Below are 16,657 nucleotides of genomic sequence, written 5' to 3' on the forward strand. Positions count from 1 at the left end.
CCCAGAGCCAGGATTGGCTGAGGAAGAGCTGCTGGATTGGGTCGTTGGTCGACCAAGCTGTTGGAAGCCACAGCCCTCAGGCCCACATACCTCCCCACAGCCTAGCTGGTCAGGTACACTTTGTAAGTACCTGTCCAATGCACTCTTGACCTTCTCGACCGTGCATCCCAGGCTGTTTCTGATGATAGATGACAAGGTATTTAAGAGTCTCGGAGCCTCGGAATTATAAGGTGTTCTGTCTCTTTGGTCATATCGAGTAGTATTTTACAGTCTTCCATGCCTGTCGTGCTAGTAGGATCTAACCCCAAATGGAGTTTCCGGCTGTATAGTGAACATCTGTGGTCTAGCGGGTGGTAGACAGGTCCCCCTGATAGATGGTGAGCCATGGGGGGAAACTGGCCGGTTATATATGTATACAACCGGTTATGGCGGCGCTGATACGAAGACTGGCGTTAGAAAGAGAACGTGCCAGCGATGGCCTTCACTTCAGTGGGAGTTCAGTGTTCGACTTGAGGAAATCTACACCACTCTAGAATCTATCTCAATCTATTCTATAATTAGCGAACTCCATTCTTTTTTTGTTATGATACAGTATGATATATATAGAAAAAGTTTCCAATGCTATATCTGTTTTAAAATGATACTGATAAAAATCTAGTTAAGGCAATCTTACCCATCGTGAAGTAGAAGATACAGTGGGTGAAATTTGGTAACCCAAGTGCATGAACGTTAGTATAGCCTTCGTCATAGTAGATCCTAGCTTTATAGTCACAGAAGACCCAAACCTTACACTCGTATAAGATCTCAGTCTTATAGAAGACTCTAGTCTTGTAGTCACAGAAGATCTCAACCTCTGAGTCGTACAAAACTCAAGCCTTATAGTCATCGAATATTCCACAGAAGACCTCAGCTTTATAGTCACAGACGACCAAAACCTTATAGTCACAGAACACCTTAGCCTTATATTCAGTCACAGAAGACCCAAACCTTAGAGTCGTACAAGATCTAAGCCTTATAGTCCCAAAAGGCCCAAGTATTATAATGTCACGTAAGATCCTACACTTACAGAAGACCTCCAACACCATAAGACACAGACGAGCCCTTCCTTATAGCCAAAGACAGTCCCTCAGGTTTCGTCTCAACAAGAACCCCGTGAGGGTCAGTGGTACCCAAAGGTTAAAAACAAGCCTATAATCTGATTCTAATATCTGGGTTATAATTGCCGGGAGGATATTGGTGACCATTTTTATTTTCTTTTAAGGTTTCAAATCACAAACAACGTATTCTGTAAACCATCAGATGCCAAACGCTAATAAAGAGTTGGTGATATAGATGATTATGTCCTCTATAATGAGTCCTTATTCCCCTGAACAGGATGATACGATCCTTGAGATCGACTGTACGAATCTTGAGCACAACGGTACAATTCTTGAGCACGATAGTACGATTCTTGAGCACGAAGGTACGATCCTTGACCACGACGGAGCCACCTTCGAGTAGTATGATGGCCTAACATTTCATCTCATCTTAAAAGAATCAGGTCAAAGGCTAGGTCAACACCTCCTAAGGATTGTACCGTCGTCATCCCCAAGGGACGTAACGTTGTGCTCAAGGATCGTACCGTCGTGCTCAAGGATCGCACCGTCGTGTTCAAGGATCGTACCGTCGTGGTCATGGATCGTACTGCTCAAGATTCGTACAGTCGAACTCAAGGATCGTACCGTCGTGGACAAGGATCGTACTGTCGTGGTCAAAGATCGTACCGTCGTGATCAAGGATCGTACCGTCGTGGTCAAGGATCGCACCGTCGTGGTGAAGGATCGTACCGTCATGGTGGAGTAATGCCACAAGGGTGGAGGATCAGGGTGAGTCAGGCAGGCGTACAAGACGGTCGTGTCAAGTGCTGCCAAGGTCATGACACAGTGACATTCCTGGCACGACACGCGAGAGACGCGCCACCGTCTGTGACGCGCGCAACCCCACCACCTACCAGCACCACCTACCACTACCACCACCACCACAACCAACACCACCACACCCACCACAGCCATCCATCCACCACCACCACCACCACACGCAAGCTCCACCCATCAGCACCACCACCCACCACACCCACCTACCCACCACCCACCAAAGCCAGCCACACGCCACAACCACCCCTTCTCAACACTTTCCCCTCCCCCACCCTCACCACCACCAGACACACTTTCACTCCTCCCTTCTACCTCAGGTTCTGAGCCATCCACACGCCGCGGCATCGTAAACACACCACAGCCCCGAGCTACAGTCACAAACCTACACTAACTCTGCTTCACAAACTATCGACGGACGGCAAATATGTAACCAATGGATCCCATCCTCGCGCATTTACCGCCCAATTACTGTGTTATGGTGGGAAACAATCCCTCACGGCTCGTCTGCAGTGAAATACGCAACAATTGTAACATCTGTAGCATCGTGTGTGTGTGTGTGTGTGTGTGTGTGTGTGTGTGTGAAGGTCGTGTGCTTATTGTCGAGGTAAACAAATGCTGGTGTGGTCGTGCAAGTCCTTGTTTGGTCGGACGAGTTTTTGCAGGAGGGAGGGAGGGAGCAGCAGAAGAAGAAGTAAGGCGTCATCCAGCAATACTCGGCGTACCAAGGGCAACCAGTCGTCAGCCAGTGACAGTGTCCAGCCCTCCAGGCCACACACACACACACACACACACACACACACACACACACACACACACACACAAGGAATTCTTCCTAAAGCCTCGTGTGTTCTCTGTGATCACGTTTGTGTGATAACAATATCAACAAGAATGATACCTCGAGGTCTATTGATTCAGCTGAAGCTAAAGGCTGTCAAATACAAGAAGTGATGCAAAACATAGACCGTGGGAGGATATAAACTGCGCGCGGGGTTAAACATATGGCTTGCACACCAGCATTAGCGTGGGAATCAACTGATTATTATTATTACTGATGCTCACAAAGGTCGGGATGGGGCTGTTCTTATAGAGGTTCTGTAAGAGTTCGATGCGGTTTCAGCATCGAACTGCAACTCGAGGACAGAGGATCTCTGGTGGCAGGAGATGAGGGTGGCGAGGGTTGTGCAGTAGATTATTTGTCAGTTATTAAATGAGGTCCAAGCGATGGTTAGGGAGAACTGGGAAGGGTTATTGTCTTGAGCATCTCTTGAGAGGTTGAGAGAGGGGGATCAGGGATGATAATGCTTGCCCTTTTCTACACCTTTTCTCGTAGTTCCGCTGTGTGATGGAAAGAGGAAAAAGACAACATAAGGGAGGAATAAGTCAGGTGGAGAAGAGTGAAAGTAGTGCACTTGCTCTTCAATTTCGGTGCAGAAAGTCTTTCGAAGACGTTTTCACTATCTACGTAAGCAAGTTGGCTACAAAAAAAATTAAGTTCATGATCTGGTTACCCATTACCCTTTTTTCTTCCATGATAAACATATTTGAATCCTGGCACTATCTTTGTTGTCCTCATCTGCACCTTCTCGACTCGTTCTTTTTGCTTCTGCAAGAGCTAAGACCAAACACGAGAAGAATATTCTATCTAAGGTCTTATGTAAGATGTGAACAGCTTACTGAATATTTCCTATATATGTATCGTAATATTAAGCAGCAGATAGTTCGTCTTCATGTACTATTCTCCTATTGTGGAACTCTGGCGACAGTTTAGGGACGATGCCGACTCCCACCCAAGTCTCTCTCACACAGATTCCTGCAGCTTATTCCCTGCCGGATAATATGTAAATATCAAAGCCTTTTTTTTCGGTATGTCCCATCCTCATTACCTGACATTTATCGGGTTGAATTTCACCAAGCAAAAGTCGGGCCAACTTTACACTTTGTTTAGGATCCCTTGTCAGCTGATGACCTCAGCATCATTCGAAAATGTATTCGGCTGGAGTCCAGTCCTGCTGGCAAGTCACTTACGGAGATAGAAAAAAAAAAGTAACGATAGTCCCAGAACAGAACCTTATGGAACACCACTGGTGACCTAAACCCTTTCGAAAGGCTCCTTACGACATACGTCCTTTGTTCTCTTTCACTAAGATACCCTCCATCTGTCGATGGAGTCTCCTACTCATTTCTACAGCAGATCTAGCTTCTCTACCAATCTCCTATGTGGTATAGTGTCTAATGCTTTTTGGTGGTCTGGACACAAACAATCCACCTATTCTTCAATCTCATTTTTCCCAGAGCTCACCCTGTCGCAGAAATCCAAGAACTGTACATGATCTCCCTTCCTTAAATCAACGATGTCTCTCACTTGGGTAGTTTCCCTTCTGCAGGAAGTCATCCATATGCTTGCTGAATATCTTTTCCAATCGATCAGAAACCAGGTTCTTCGGGAAGACCTGTCTGTGGCTCAGCGTCTGCTCCCGACCTCCTTTCTTAAAGATGGGTATGACGTTCACTCTCGTCCATTTCCCTTTGGCACTTCACCTCTTTCTCTCTCTGCCCCCAGCGACATCATGGCTTGACAAGCGTATCCTCACACATCTTCGGCAAGTATGGAGAAATATCATCCGGATCGCGAGCCTTTTTTGTGGGTCAATATCCTTTAGTATTCCGTTTACGTCTTTTCCAAGATATTTCATTGTTTTCCGAGACCTCCTCCTCCTCCTCCCACTGCATCTCACTGGTGATCGAGATATTGGATATTCCACTGTGAAAACCTCTTTGAAATTACCATTCTGCTTCTCTCATATCGTTACATTATCCTCTACAACTCTTCCCTCCGGATCCCTTAGCCTGATTAGCTGCTCTTTAACTGACAATTTACTCCTGGTGAGTTGAGAGAAAAGTTTAGGATGGCCTCCTCCCTTGTGTGTGTGTGTGTGTGTGTGTGTGTGTGTGTGTGTGTGTGTGATAATACTCATCTCTCTATTCCTAAAACAAAATAACAAATATTTAGTGTATGAACAAAGATCAGATGGATGTGTGTGGTGACCACACCACCCCAGACCTTCAGGGGGTGTGAACACTAGGGGGAGAGTGATGATGGGTGGTGTGTGTGTGTGTGTGGGGAGATCATCATCATACGAGGGGTGGGAGGGAGGGAGGGAGGGAGGGAGGGAGGGAGGGAGGGTGGGAGGGAGTGGGAGAGCTCTCTCTCCTCCCCCTTGTTACATCATCGGGAAAAAGTGAAAAGGCTCGGAGCGTGCGATGTAAATAATTACCCTTCGTGTGAGTTATTACCCACATCGTGTGTTCACCTATGATTTTTGTCGTGAATTTCTTTTTTCTTTTTTTTAGTAGAAGAGGAGGGGAGGAACTTTCCTAGCAATCTATCCCGGTGTCTCTCTCTCTCTTTCTCTGTTCCTCCCTCACTCCCTCCGTTAACACTTTCCTGTTGCACACACACACACACACACACACACACACACACACACACACACACATACACACAGACACACACACACACACACACACACGCATATATATATATATATATATATATATATATATATATATATATATATATATATATATATATATATATATATATATATATATATACACACACATACATAACCATGAGGAAAATAAAGCTTGATAAGTTGCTAAGTGTACTTTCGTGCAATGATCACATCGTCAGGGGACATCGAAGAATGAGGTAGAAGACGTAGAACAGTCAGTTGGTATACAAGGAAGAGACGTAACTAAAACGCCATAGGTAAACAAGCTTTATCAATGGCGTTTTAGCTACGGGCAAGATGTTCAATGATATATGTATATGAAATATATAACCCAATAGGGGATAGGGGAGCAAGAATACTTCCCACGTATTCCCTGCGTGTCGTAGAGGGCGACTAAAAGGGGAGGGAGCGGGGGGCTGGAAATCCTCCCCTCTCGTTTTTTTTTTAATTTTCCAAAAGAAGGAACAGAGAATTGGGCCGGGTGAGGGTAGTCCCTCAAAGGCCCAGTCCTCTGTTCTTAACGCTACCTCGCTAATGCGGGAAATGGCAAATAGTTTGAAAGAAAAAAAGATAAAATATACGCATCCAGTTTCGTCCCCCCAGCTACGGAGGTATACTGGGTCGCTGGAAAACAAAGAGAGAGAGAGAGAGAGAGAGAGAGAGAGAGAGAGAGAGAGAGAGAGAGAGAGAGAGAGAGAGAGAGAGCAACGGGGCAGCAGCCAAAATCAATTTTCTTTACAGATTTGGGACTAAACTACTTCCTCTCTGGAGTATACGGTGCCTGGAATTAGATTAGAATATGCTTTCCATTCAGCCTTTCCTGTAAGACTTTCCATTCCAGTATATTCTCTCTACACTCCACGGTGTTACGGTGTAGCTAGTCACCTTCCGAATGATGCACTGGAGTGAGTGGTGGGAGGGGAGGAGCCTTCTGCTTTACTACTTTAGTGGGTGGCGAGGTGTCTTCCAGCAAACGACCTCGTCACAGACCATCAGCAGATCATCAGGTCCTTCCCATGTACTGTCCCCCTGCAGTAACTCCGTCAAAGACCTTTAGGTCTTCTGTCTATTGTCCTCCAGCAGATAGACTCTTCATAGACCACTGGGTGTTCTGTTATCTGTCCTTCCAAGTACCGTCCTGCAACAGATTACCTCGTCATAGACCATCAGGTCTTCTCTTAACTGACTTTCCTACGTATTCTTACATACATACGAGGCAAGGGAAGGATGATAGCCATAAACCTACCTATCTCAACACACACACACACACACACACACACACACACACACACACACACACCCTGGTGTATATGTGAAGTAATTTTAGTTTAGCTTAATTCGAGGCGGAACATTTTTCTCATTAAATTTTGCAGTTGGTGGTCACACATATGGCCGGGGCCTCCTCCACTTCAGCCTCCACCCTCGAGGTCTGGTACTCGAAGAAAACAGAGAAAGGTCAAAGGTCGTACGTTGCCAGGCTCTTAATTGTGACTTAGAGAAAAAGAAGAAGAAGAAGAAGAGGAAGAGCCGGGGAAAAGTTAACAAGTTGTGTCACTTATAATGAAACAGCTGACCCACAAACCCACAACTCCCCCTCATCACAACTTCCTCCTGACAATGACAAGGGACTCATAATAATAATAACTCGTCTTCCTCATCATCATCATCTCTCTCTCTCTCTCTCTCTCTCTCTCTCTCTCTCTCTCTCTCTCTCTCTCTCTCTCTCTCTCGTCATCTATCTCTCTGCTATCTCACTCGCTTCCAGGACTTTCATCTGTTATCTCTATTACCTTACTTGCTTTCTTGACTTTTATCTCTCTCTCTCTCTCTCTCTCTCTCTCTCTCTCTCTCTCTCTCTCTCTCTCTCTCTCTCTCTACCACGTCATATCTCTCTATTTCCTCACTTGCTGTCACGAGTTTCATCTCCCTCTCTCTTTCCCTACCATCTTCCTTGCTCTCGACTCGCCCTTCATCATCCCAATCGCTTCCATGACTGACTTTCAGCTCTCTGTCTGTCTGTCTGTCTGTCTCTGTCTGTCTGTCTGTCTGTCTCTCTCTCTCTCTCTCTCTCTCTCTCTCTCTCTCTCTCTCTCTCTCTCTCCCATCTCTCTCATCTCTGGCCCACGTACTCGTCGCCTTCCCCTGCGCAACCCTGCCTATCCTCCACCACTTAAATGGCCCTTGCATTATCCATGGGTGCCGGCTAACGCCTTCACCCTCTGCATCATTAACAGCCTGGCGTGTTTGGGCCTCAAATATATTGTTAAACGTGAGCGTCCAGCCTGGGCAGGAGGGACTCTCGTCTCTTTTCTCCTTCGTCCCTTTACTTGGGTTCTTATAAAACCTTGTCCGCCTCCCCCATACAGTTTTCTTTTTTTTTTTTTTTTTAAAGACGATGTCGCACTTATGGTTTCTTACTATGTCATCTCTCCTTTAGCCTCGGTTACCATATGCAGGCCTACGTCTGGGCATGGAATCGGTAAGGTTTCTGAAGTATTCAAGATCCATGATTTGGGTCCATTGGGTCTTGATCTCCTGAATGAGACGTGACACTGATGAGGTGTTGCAGGAAGCAGCCGCCTGATCGTGCGCTCTGGGTGCCTAGTGCGCCTGGATATTATTTCACGTGCAACAACATTTTCTTGCTCCCAGGCGAGAATTCTGGCGCTCTCCTACTTAGTAAGGCAAGAGCCAAACACCTTGAAGCACAGGTGCGAGAAATACAACGATAAGAACGGAACTTAATTGAACGGAGTGGCAGTCTGGAAGAGTAAAGAAAGAACGTCGATCCTTCAAGATAGCCTAAGAAACAGTGAGGTGGGTTGCTGGTGCTCATCGTTAAAAACACGTCTTAGCGACCAGATGTAGGATGATCTTTTTTTTTTTTTTTTAACCTGAGAGCGTCAAATGCTTGTACCCACAAGAAAACTTAGTCGTGTGTGTGTGTGTGTGTGTGTGTGTGTGTGTGTGTGTGTGTGTGTGTGTGTGTGTGTGTGTGGTTTTGTGTAATTCAGTAGCGTATGTTGGACACAACTTTCAGTCAGGATCACTTGTTCTCCCAGCCCAGGTGGAGAGAAATACTGATCTGGAAGAGAAGGTCAAACGGCGAGCACGGAAAATTGTTCCTGAAGTGTGTGTGTGTGTGTGTGTGTGTGTGTGTGTGTGTGTGTGTGTGTATGTGTGTGTGTGTGTGTGTGTGTGTGTGTGTGTATGTGTGTGTGTGTGTGTGTGTGTGTGTGTGTGTGTGTGTGTGTGTGTATGTGTGTGTGTGTGAGGGGGTTGGGAGTTGAGCTACTGGGAGAGGATGGCAGCCGAAGAACTGGCTAATAAAAAATGGCTCGGGGGACCAAAGGAGACATATGATCATGGTTCTTAGACGTAAGGAAACGTGATTGTTGTTACCAGGTGCCTCGTGTGGTCTGACAAAACTGATATTGAGTAATTCTCTTAAAATGAAGGAAACTGATCAACTCCACGACACAGCAGGAGGCTAAAGTGAGTAAGAAAATGGGAAAGAACCAATGGGAAAGAAAATGGGAAAGAACCATTTATTGTGATAACAGCGAACGAGACGAATTGCACATCCATTTCCGAGGAAAGATTAAACGCACAGAACATTAACAAAGTTCAGAACTTCGTATGATAAAGATAAGAAAAAATGCCTAAGAGGTAGAGGGGGGGGTCCTTTACGGGCAAAATTCTCGCTCGTTCCCCGGATGTATAAACACGTGATCATATAAATAATCACACACACACACACACACACACACACACACACACACACACACACATGCCAGTGCGTCGCTCGTAGGCTGCCAAGAGTTCAACATGTTAACCTAATCTCTCTCTCTCTCTCTCTCTATCTCCCCAGGTGAATACTTCGAATACGCCCGATTTGGACCTACCATCTTCATACAAGAGTGTCTACCTCCAATGAATATTATATATATATATATATATATATATATATATATATATATATATATATATATATATATATATATATATATATATATATATATACACTCGCTAGATACCTTTACCGGTGAGTTAGTGAACAAGTAACACAGTGAGAGTTTCTGGAGTGACCAGCGTCGGAGCGGAGCTGCTGTCTCCAGCCATAGTGTAAACACCATGACACTGACATATTCTCTCCCTCACCAGCCAAGTTGTAAACCAACGACTCAGTAACAATTTTCCTCGTGACTCAGAGGGCGGGCGACGATCGCCTCGTGTAAACACCATGAGTCTGAGAGAGATATACCAGCACCAGACCACCAAGAGGGAGAGAGAGAGAGAGAGAGAGAGAGAGAGAGAGAGAGAGAGAGAGAGAGAGAGAGAGAGAGAGAGAGAGAGAGAGAGACTAACCAGTGGTGTACAGGTACGAAAACTGTCCTATACCAGCTACTACTGTGAACGTCATGAATAACCCATGAACTAGTGCACAGCTAAGGAAGCAGATAGTTGTTATCCCATAATTACGTTTGTGTCAACTACTATACTACTGTAATGTAACCAACGAGAAAATATTCATCACTTTAAATACATATGTCATCTCAATGCTACTGCAGTGCAACCAATATGTTAATTTACATCACTTCATGTTCACAACTAAATACATAATGTATGCCAACACAACATTACTTTAATTCTAGTAATCCGTAACTTTACATCCCTCAATGTTAAACCAATCATCACTAACTGTATTATGTATAAACCATACAATTTGCTCAGTATAACTTCCTTAACTATGTAGACAGACTTCACTCATGTGCTTAAGCGTAAGACTATATCCAGCCCCACTTGGATTTACTTAAGCTCTTCTGTAAGTAACTAGTTACTATCATGAATCCTAGTTAGGTAATTCCTCAACTGTATGTTTCCAGCCGGATGGCTGCCTGAACTCAATTAACTATTCCTTGATTTCTAAATACACTTATCTTAAGCTAGCACGCACGCGCGTGCGTATGTATGTATGTATGTGTATATGTGTTCGTGTGTGTGTGATAACTATTTGCGCGTTACGATGAGTGAGTTTTATGCACTCGTGCTGCCCCGTCTCTTAACTTTGTACATATGTACCACGTCTTTCCTCTTATCATGTATGTATATATGATAACACATCCTAGAGTATGTCAGGTACACATTTCATGGACCAGTCCCTAGGGGAGGATGAACAGCCGGGTGGACTGTGGACCAACAGCCGCGACCAGGATTCGAACCAATGCGGGTTTGATCCCAGGCGGTCCGTGCACGCATGACGGTCAGGAACGCTAACCACTACACCGTGGAGGTCCCAGTGTATGTATGTGTGTGAGATACACACATAACAGTAAGTATATCGCAAGGTTACGAGTAAATACAAGGTTAAGAGGCGGGGCAACACGAGTGTAAAACTCTCTCCTGTAACACACATTATACGCATTAAAATACTTCTACACACACACACAAGAATCTGAAGTTCGCCAGACGGTTATACAACAGTTACACAACTTCACTGAAACCCACCGACTTACGCATGAAACCATACAAGGAGTTCTCCTCACAACTAGCCAGACAGATCCCACTGCCTCCGTCTCCAATACTTCCCTCATCCCAACAATCACAACGCCTCAGTGATTGAAGGACTTCATATGTTTCCTAAACACAGGGACTTAATAAACCAACGACAGTCTCTCAGTGAGCGAGGATCCACTTCCATCGCCCAGATCCCCTGCTCTGTGAGTCTTGTATTTAACTGGGCTTAACCTGATGTCTTCAAAGTTCCACAGACCATCGGCAGTTTGGTAAGATGAGGACCACCTCCTGTGACATCCACTGTGCCACGTTAAGCTTCCTTGATGGTCCCAGCGGTGACGTACTACGAAGAGACGCTAGGCCCCAATTTGCACCTCACCATCCTGGACTTCACCAAAGCATTCGACCAGGTTAACCTCAACCTAACGATCAACACAGCCAACAACAACAACGGACCATGGAGAAGCCTCGATCCACGGCCGACGAAGACTCCTTTCAGTGAACGTTGCCGTGTGTACGCACGGCTTTCCAGGTGCTGGCTACCTCCATCTTCCAGTATACATGGGAGACAGGGATGGGAAGGGACACCTTCTCGTACTTATCTCTGATGATGTCCCTATGGACGATATTCCTTGATGGAAGGGCGTCGGCGATCATGCCACTTAGGTACCAGCGTTGACAACAGCTCCAGCCAACGGCTTACGTCAGCACCACCAGCCAACGCACAAGCAGCTTCCAGGACTGGACCGTCGCCAAACACGTCACCATTAACCTAACCGAGATCGATTTTATGCATACGAGCCTCGCTTCCAGCATAATGTGCCCACCCCCTCACCCCACCCTACCTTATACCGTCCCAATAACAAGTCTCCCAGACTTCCCCAGGTCATGGAGATATCTCTTAAGCTTCTCTGTGTCAAAGCTGAAGACAAAGTAAGCTGACCGGAGTGAGTCACTACCATCAACACCCCCCCCCCTTTTTTTTTAAGCTTTCACGTCTACATTCTTCATGGTCGGAACATCTGAAACCCCCGCACCTAAATTTGAAAGTATCAACACAACTTTCACTTTTCGTAAGCTCATATGTGCCTTCCTCTCTCACTCTCTCCTCAGTCATCTTCCTCATGCACCACCACACGGTATGGGTTACTAGAAAAAATCCAGAAAAGGACATGCAAGACCATCCTCGGGAACCACCCCGTATACCACATATCATGAAGCGCTCATCACTAAATAACCTTACGAGTCTCTCCAACCATTACCTCGACCTTATTCCACAATTTTTGGGAAGAAACCACAGCTTTGGTCACGCCACCGTCACCTCCTGCCATCTACGATCCTTCGTGCCAAGGGTTGCATTTCGGCACCAGTTCCCCAGATGAAATCGTACACATACCTTCAAGTTTAGTTAGTTTTAGCCGCTATCAGCCACAAGAACGGCCACAGCCCAACAACTGCAAACATTATCAATACACAGTAGACTTTGTATCATCATCTACGTTTGTATGTTTGTGAGAAATGTTTGTTTAATACCTTTCCTTTTTACAGAGCTTTTCAAATTGTTCCATGTATTTTCCCTGTATATTTTGCGCCGTTGGTGGTAGAAAATTCAACAGACCTTTAATCATTAGAATGATAATTATCATCACACACACACACACACACACACACACAAACACAAACAAACCAGTGGATATCCACTGAGCCTGGTCTTGGGGTAGCCAGAAGTACTTCAGTGGTACCTGATTATTTTTGCAGACTTTGAAAGAGAGACATAAGGAGGGCTTGTGACAGCAACATCCCACAGTAGTCCCAGGATAGAGTCTTAAGTGTGAACGTTGGGTAAATGTCCTATGAACTACGGTAGCCCTACTTTTATCGTGGTTTCCACCGACATATGACAACATAGCACTAATCATGGCGAATGATAGGAAATGTCTCCGGCATCTGATATATTACAAAATCATGAAGGCAACGCTACCTAAGACATGATACATATATATATATATATATATATATATATATATATATATATATATATATATATATATATATATATATATACAAGGTTAAGAGACGGAGTATTACTATACAAGGTTAAGAGACGGACGGGGTTTTACTATACAAGGTTAAAAGACCGGGGGGAGGGGGACACGAGTGTAAACCTCTCCCACGTTAAAATACACACACACACACACACACACACACACACACACACACACACACACACACACACACACACAACACAAACACACTAACCACAAAGTTACATAACTGAACAACTACACACGTCCACAAAAACAGACACACGATGAGATATCGTCCACAGATACGACTTACTGGACGGATACCATCAGAAAAGTCGTTGTACCAGAAATGATGAAGGTCAACGAGTATCAAACAATCCACCTGGACCGTCAACACGCCTCTGTATTAACCCCCAGACACTCTGATTGTAACGCGAGACGTGAGATGTAGATGTACACGCCATCTACGCAACAGACACAGCCATCGATGCTGCGCAGCCATCAGGGATAATGCCAAAGGCCACTCATCGCCTCCCACACCAGCCGTAGGGGGACGCATTCCCCCATATGGAGGTCCTCGGTTGGAGGGACAGGGTCTTCGGTCGCGTTCATGGTTCTCGTCTGATCGCTTCTTGATTACGTTACCTGAGGGGACTGGTTTACCCTAGTGAGCCCAGTCAGCCTGGCCCAGGTATCATGTTACCTCTGGCTATGGGAAACAGACCGGTCTGTTACTCGTGTGTGTGTGTGTGTGTGTGTGTGTGTGTGTGTGTGTGTCTTTCGCCTCTGGTGTCAACCTGACGTTGTCAAAGGATATAAATGTTCGTTTGCTAATTCCATCATGAATTTCTTTTTTTTTTTGGAGAGAAAAACCTTAAGGTTTTTCTAGTCGCGGTCAGAAGTCCTTATCAAGGCCAGACCTTCGATTAAAGGTTGAAACGAAAGGGTGATAAAGATAGATAAGAAAATGGAAAATGGAAAAATGAAGAGGATATTCAAAGGACCATTGTAGGTTGTGGAGAACCCGTCTTATAAGCCGGGCAAGGTCTCGCTGGTGCTTAAAAAAAAAACATGAGAGGGTAAATATTAAGCTTAGCGGTGTAGGACAAAAACAAACAAACAAACAAACAAACATACAAACAAACAAACAAACAACAACAACAACAGCAGACATCACACTAGTCCATCGCTCGGTTGCCAACGGCTACACGATGATTATATGACGCAGTGGTCTGCCAAGTGTTGCGTGGTGTGACCAGGCTACTGGCGGAGGCACGCAGACACCTACGTCTCGGGAACAAAGACCGAAGTAATATGCATAGAAGAGGGAAAAAGAAAACAACCTCCCCAGCATTATAAGGAGAATCTGTCAAGTCTTAAGAGAAAGTCGGGGTGGCGCCGTTGAGGAATAAGACTAATTCAGACTCGACTCTGTCCAATGATTACGTAGAGTCAAAAATCGCGAGTGACGTTAAGTTAGGAATCTACGTCATACTGTCTCTTCAAGGATGGGTGTAACTGATTACAAAATGGAAATCTTCCCGTGGATGACCAGGACTTCCAGATGACGGTTGTAGGAGGAGTCCGAACGATAATCCTTCTTTGATACAAGATGTGGCAACGTATGTACCGAAGAAGCTGGAAAATGTTTTAGTTTTAGTGGGGAAAAAAGGCGAAATAGACGAGCAAGCACGGGAAGCAAGCAAGGCTTAAAAACAAGAGGGGATGGAGAAAACCCAGTTCATGCAACGTTATGTCGAAAAGAAGTGCTTTGTGAGTGGATTGCAGGGGAGGAGGTTAGAGGGAGTGGGTGGTGTAGGATAAGCGCCACAGAGCGATGGAATATTTAGAGTTTTCCAGGGTGGATCAGAGGAGAAAAGGGAACCAAAACAATATCTGTAAAATCTGTACGAGGCACTGCTCCAGTATCACAGGCAGAAACACAAGAAGGAACGGTACAACGAAAAAATAAAATGTCTAAAGACACTTTTGGCTGATGATCTGAAAAACCAAACTTCTGAAGATGAGGTGAGATTGTACCTCACACGTCCTTTGGGCAAAGGAGCGCTTTACCTCACGAACAACACCTGAAATAGTCACGGTGGGAGGTGAAAGGTGAATGGGAAGTGTAGAAAGGAATATTCTCCATGTTCGATGTGACATGTTCCTTTCCCGATTGGCTTCAGACTAACAGTGGTAAAACCACAGATATGTAAAAGAAAATAGACTTCAAGGAAATGGAAATAGATACGTCTAATCTTGCAAGAAGTAACATTTGCTTTAGTCTGAAATAGAGACAGAAGCATTGCCCAAAGTCAGGCAGTATATGAATCGTTTTTCGTGTTTTTTATATATATATATATAAAATATGTACATACATATCAAGTGCGTATTAGTGTGAGATAGATAGATAAATAGATAGATAGATAGAAAGACAGATATAGACAGATACATAGATAGATAGATAGATAGATAGATAGAGAGAGAGAGAGAGAGAGAGAGAGAGAGAGAGAGAGAGAGAGAGAGAGAGAGAGAGAGAGAGAGAGAGAGAGAGAGAGAGAGAGAGAGAGAGAGTATAAGACTCTGTATAACATGTACCCAGTAGCTGGTTTGATATAGCCCATGGAGAAGTTAGGGAGTTAATCAGGGTCCGCCGCTGGGAGCCCCCAGGGCCGGGCTGTGTGATTAAGGTGACCAAGAACCATTAGAACAACACTGCTTTATTGAACCATAACACAAGTTTCCCTTTAATCTCTTCACCACTTGGACACTAATTACAACTTCAGTGATTTACCTGTGGTAAGTGTGTGTGTGTGTGTGTGTGTGTGTGTGTGTGTGTGTGTGTGTGTGTGTGTGTGTGTGTGTGTGTGCGCGGATGCAAAAAGTTTCGCTTGTATGTGGTCAGAAGCCAAATATATCATTTTACCATCTCGCACAGCACAGCAGCAGTCATGTACTAAGGTCAAAGGAAAATGAGTGAGGTCAAAGGTTCACGTGTGAGGTCAAAGGTGCACGTGTGAGGTCAAAGGTTCATGTGTGAGGTCAAAGGTTACGTGGTGTTAGTTTTCACTCTTGTCCCATTACACGACCGGGTGGCCACTCCAGTTCAAACTAGCGAGGCAACATGCAATTTGCTGGTGATGAAATCATCAGTTTTCTTTACTCTCTGGTGTGGGAAAATATAGAAGTTAGAGAAACAAAAGTATAGGAAATACTTTCTAATTCTGATGCCCACCTAACGAGTTGTCGTGTTCAGCTGCCGGGATTGTGTAGTGTAAATGTCAGGTTCTCTTTTGTTTTTCAGGATTGTGTTGCGTAAATGTTCAGGTTTCTGTGTGTTCTTCAAGGATTGTGTTGTGGCAATGTCAGGTCCCAGCTTGTTTTTCAAGGACTCTCTTGTATAAATATCAGGTACCTACTTGTTTTCCAAGGATTGTGTTGTGTAAATGTCAGGTCCCTGCTTGTTTTTCGTACAACATACACCACCAATATCACTTCTTCATTCATACCAGGATGCATCAAAACTTACTTTGAGCACTTCACTCACAACAGCTTATATCAGACTTTGTGGATCCTGTTCAAGGAGTGAAGAACACGTATACTTTCTCTGTAAGAATAGAATATAAACATTCCGACATCAAGAACCGAGGTTCTGTTGATCAACAAACATAAAAGGCTTTACAAT

The sequence above is a fragment of the Panulirus ornatus genome, chromosome 1 (assembly GCF_036320965.1).
Source record: "Panulirus ornatus isolate Po-2019 chromosome 1, ASM3632096v1, whole genome shotgun sequence".
Classification (NCBI taxonomy): Eukaryota; Metazoa; Arthropoda; class Malacostraca; order Decapoda; family Palinuridae; genus Panulirus; species Panulirus ornatus.